This window comes from Myotis davidii, unplaced genomic scaffold (genome assembly GCF_000327345.1).
Source record: "Myotis davidii unplaced genomic scaffold, ASM32734v1 scaffold129, whole genome shotgun sequence".
Taxonomy (NCBI): Eukaryota; Metazoa; Chordata; class Mammalia; order Chiroptera; family Vespertilionidae; genus Myotis; species Myotis davidii.
Window position 1 is genome coordinate 1,214,069 of NW_006383019.1, and position 4,773 is coordinate 1,218,841.

Genomic DNA, 4,773 nt, shown 5'->3' on the forward strand with positions numbered 1-4,773 from the left:
CTGCTACCTGGGACTTCCCTCTGAGTCTGGCTGGGCGTTCAGAGAGCACAGGCGCAGCACCGTCGGCCCCCGCAGCACACGTCCTCCGGGCTGTGTTCTGTCGTCATAGCTGTAGCTTTTATCAGGGACCATAAAGGGGAACTACCTTGTGGGGGTCAGAGGACACTGTTAGGGTTACTGGTCAGTGCTCCTCCTAACACTGGCAGTGGCTGGAGAGCCGTGCTTCTCGGGGAGCTAGGCCTGCCTCCCTCCCAGGCAGCGCTTCTCCGCTCACGTTCACCGCAGGGAACTTGGACACAACTTTGCAACTAGCACTTGCAAGGGGCCTTTCCTCCTGGCATTGACATTGTTCTTCATTTATGTTTTCCATGGACATTATTTTCGTTTTTATACTTTTATTGAATTATAATCACATACCATAAAATTCACACATTTTCAGTGAATAATTGAATGATTTTAAGTAAATGTAGAGTTGTCAACCATCACGGCAACCCAGTTTCAGAATCTGTCCGTTGCCCCCAAATTTCCGGGGGCCTGTTTCACAGTCAACCCCTGCCCCTGGCCGGCCCCAGGCACCCACTGAGGTGCTTTCCATAGGTGTGTGAACGTTGCCTTTAGGAACAGCTCATGTAAATGGAACATAGTCGTCTTTTGTGGCTGCCTTTTTAACTTAGGGTGACATTTTGAGGTTCATCCATATTGTAGTATTTTTTCAGGACTTGGTTCCTTTTTGTGACAAATAATAGTCCACTGTGTGGCTGTAGCACATTCTGCCTGTCCAGTCACCAGTGAGCGGGCTTCTGGGTTGTTTCTGGGTTTGGCTGTTATGACTAAGGCTGCTGGGAACATTCTCGTACAAGTCCTCTGTGTGAACGTATGGTTTCATTTCTCTTGGTACAGTCCTAGGACTTAAATTGTTTGGTTGAATAATAAGTTTATGTTTAAATTTCTAAGAAACTGCCAAACTGTTTCCCGACGTGGCTGTGATGCAGGCAGCCCGGGGTCGGGGGCCCGAGGGTCCACCACCCACTGTGGGCTCTTGGCTTCATGCAGGAAAGAAGTCAAACTATCGCCAACAGAGAGTTTACAGTGAAGGGATTTTGTTTATTGATCTTTTATCCTGTGACCTGGTTAAATTCATTCTAGTCATTTTTTGTATGTGGTTTCCTTAAGATTTCCTACATATAGGATCGTGTCATCTGTGAATAAAGAGTTTTCCTTTTTCCTTTTTATCTGGCTAGAATCTCAGGACAATATTGAGTAGACGTAGAAAGATCTTTCATCTATGCCTGTGCCCAATGCTGGGGGAAGTATTCAGTCTTTCAGCATCAAATATGTTACCTGTAGGGTTTTTACAAACACCCTTTACCAGGGTAAGGAAGAGCCCTTCTACTCCTACTGCGTTGGAACATTTTCTCATGGATTTGAAGGATGTTGTTCTGTACCTATTGGGATAACCCTATGGTTTCTGTTCTGTTAATGTGGCATAATTACATGATCTGATTTTCAAATGTTATACCTTGCATTCCTAGGATAACCACCCCCCCACCCCCCAGATCATGGTGTATATCTTTTCTATATATTGCTGCATTTGGCTTGCTAATATTTTGTTAAAAGATTTTACATCTATATTCATGAGGAATATTCGCCTGTAATTTTAAATTTTCTATGTATTATACTTGTAATCCTTACCCAAGGATATGTTTTTATTGGTTGTTTTTTTAGCGAGAGGAAGAGACAGAGAGATCAATGTGAGAGAAAAAATCCATCAGTTGCCTCCCATACGTGCTCCAACTGGGGATCGTACCTGCGGCCGAGGCATGTGCCCTGACCGGGGATCAAACCTGCAACCTTTGTTGTGTAGGACAATGCGCCAACCAGCTGTGCCGCCCGGCCAGTGCTCGTCTGTAATTTTTATCTTTTCCCTGTAATATCCTGACCTGGCTTTGGTGTGAGGGTGACATTGGTCTCATAGAAGGATTTTGGAAGTGTTCTCTACTCTTACGCTTTTTGAGTTTGTGAAGGATTGGCATTGCTTCTCTAAATATTTGACAGAATTCACCAATGATTCCATCTGGGCCTGAGCTTTTGTCAGGAGATTTTAAAGTAATTCAATTTATTGACTTGTTATAGGTATATTTCCCTTCTATTACTGAGTTAGTTTTGGTAATTTGTTTTTCTAAGAATGTATTCACTTCAGCTAAGCTAATTCTTTGGCATGAAGTTGCCCATAGTATTCCCCTATAGTCCTTTCTCTATGGCCAGGAGCGACGTCCCTGCTTTCAGCCTTGATCTTGGTAACCTGTGGCTTCACTTTGCTATTTTCTTGGTCTTATTTACCAACGTCGACTCCTTGGTGTCTGCCAGTTTTGCGGATCTCATCGGGGAAGTAGACTGTTTGGTTCCGATGATCTCACGCTGATCAGGTTACGCCTATCTTCTGCATTCCCTTCGGCCACACGTTAAGAAAACATACTTAAATGGCCAAGATTCCCTCGCCCTCAGCTCAGTGCTCTCCTCACTGGCTCCGGCGGGTGGAACGTTGGGCTATTGACGGAGCTCCTCTTCTCTCCGGCCCGAGGCTCACAGCACACATTCCCCCTAGCACTGCTGCTTCCGCTGCACCAACAGGCGTGGGCATGTTGTTTTTCTTTTCATTCAGTTTAAAATATTTAAAATCCCTCTTGTGAGTTGTTGACTCCTGAGTTTAGAAGTGTGTTAACTTCTCAATATTTGGGTTGTTTCCAGGTTCTTTCTGGTAGGCATCTCTAATTTCACTCTGTTATGGCCAGAGAACATACTTTATATGAATTCAATATTTTAGAATGTACTGTGACCTGCTTTGTGGCCTAGCATAGGTCCACCCTGGAGCTTGTCATGTGTGACTTCTCCCCAAGGCCTGTTGTTCTGTTTAGTAACTTGCCTGCACTATTTCTGTGAATCCTGCCTCCCCCACAACCTGCAGCTGATATCTCTGCTTAGTTTTGTGTGCGTGCGTGTTTCTTGTTTATTTTTAAGCTTAGCAGCCTCCTAGGGGTCACTTCCCTGTTTGCATAGCTCAGCGGCCAGCCAATCACCGATTGGGATTGTGGTCAGATACCTCTGACCATTGGTAAGGCTCCCATTTCCTGCTGGAGGATCCGAGTGGGCTGGGGCACACTCAGGCTGTTTGTACGTCTGCTCAGCGTTGACTTCCTTCGGGGTTCTCTTGTGTCTCTTCTGTCCATGCCCAGGTTCCACTGTCTGGGAGGTGTGGGTGGCACGGGTCTGCTCATCTCAGCCTCCAGCCACCGTGGGGTACATGGAGAGCGAGCCAGCTCCCCCGCCGGTCTCAGCTCTTGGAGCTCACCCGCCCATTGCTGCTCCTAGGCAGACCCGCAGCCACCGGCCCCCCTGTGCACTGCCCTGCCCTGGCATTGTGTTCTGAAGGCGTCTCGAGCTTGGCCCTCCTGACCATTCCTTGTCGCAGGAGGGCTGCCCTGGGCACTGGAGGATGTTCAGCAGCATCCCTGGCCTCAACCCACTAGATGCCAGGAGGACCCCTCCCCCCGCACCCAGTTGTGACAATCAAAGCCATTGCCAAACACTTCCAGGAGGCAAACCGCCCAGGTTGAGACATACTGGTCCAGAGCATATAGAGCATAATTTTGGAGACATCTTTTTCTTAATCAAAAGTATCATCTTCTATATCTTGATATATAACCATGAGCAATGTGTGCACATATTTCAAAGCTCAAGAGGCAGCACCTCCTGTCCCCAGGGCATGACGTCTCTGCTCAGATGTGTAGCAGCCACAACATACTCCCCAGCCCTCATCTTAAAGTAAAAATAACCAAGCACCAGCGACGGAGTGCTGACGAGCGTGAGCGGTGCCTGCGCTTCTTCAGCTCGTTAGCTCCGGGTCCCTCGGAGGACGAGGCTAGGAAATAAAGCAGGAGTCGTACTCCCCAGAGCGGAGCGGGCACGGCTGCCTGCCTCCTACTGACAGCACAGCGCCTTCGCTTGCAGGCGGAAGGCAGGATGACGCCCGGCCCGCAGGAGTATCACGTGCTCATCCCGGGACCTGGGAATTTTCCGATGTCGAGGGTCTTGGGTGGGGAGATGACCCTGGATTATCCGGCGAGCCAGAGAAGGAGACAAGGGAAGCAAGGGGGGAGCGACGCCACTGTGGCCTGAGCGGCGGAGCCGAGGGCGCAGGTAGCTCCCGGGGCTGGGAAAGGCGGAGACGCTGTCTCTGGCCCAGAAGGCAGCAGGCTTGACTTCAGCGTGGTGAGACCCATGGGGCTTCCAATCCCACAACTACAAAGCAATAGTGTCTTTTTTTAAAATAATTAAATCTTTATTGTTCAGATTATTACATTTGTTCCTCTTTTTCCCCCCCATAACTCCCCTCCTTCCAGTTCCCACCCCACCCTCCGCCCTCAGTCCCTACCCCCTGTCCTCATCCATAGGTGCACGATTTTTGTCCAGACTCTTTCTGCATCTCCCACACCCCTTTCCCCCCCAAGAATAGTGAGTCCATTCCCTTTCTATGTCCCTGATTCTATTATAATCACCAGTTCATTCTGTTGATCAGATTATTTATTCACTTGATTCTTAGATTCACTTGTTGATAGATGCATATTTGTTGTTCATAATTAGTATCTTTACCTTTTTCTTCTTCTTCCTCTTCTTCTTAAAGGATACCTTTCAGCATTTCATATAATATTGGTTTGGTGGTGATGAACTCCTTTAGCTTTTCCTTATCTGTAAAGCTCTTTATCTGACCTTCCA

The 4,773-nt window shown here is 47.8% G+C and overlaps 1 protein-coding gene across 1 annotated transcript in view; it reads left to right on the plus strand.

The window, feature by feature from the left end:
• The window catches only part of SLC47A2 (solute carrier family 47 (multidrug and toxin extrusion), member 2), a 40,096-nt gene that overhangs the window by 32,024 nt on the left and 3,299 nt on the right, over positions 1 to 4,773 (plus strand). The gene's annotated exons all lie outside the window — the stretch shown is intronic.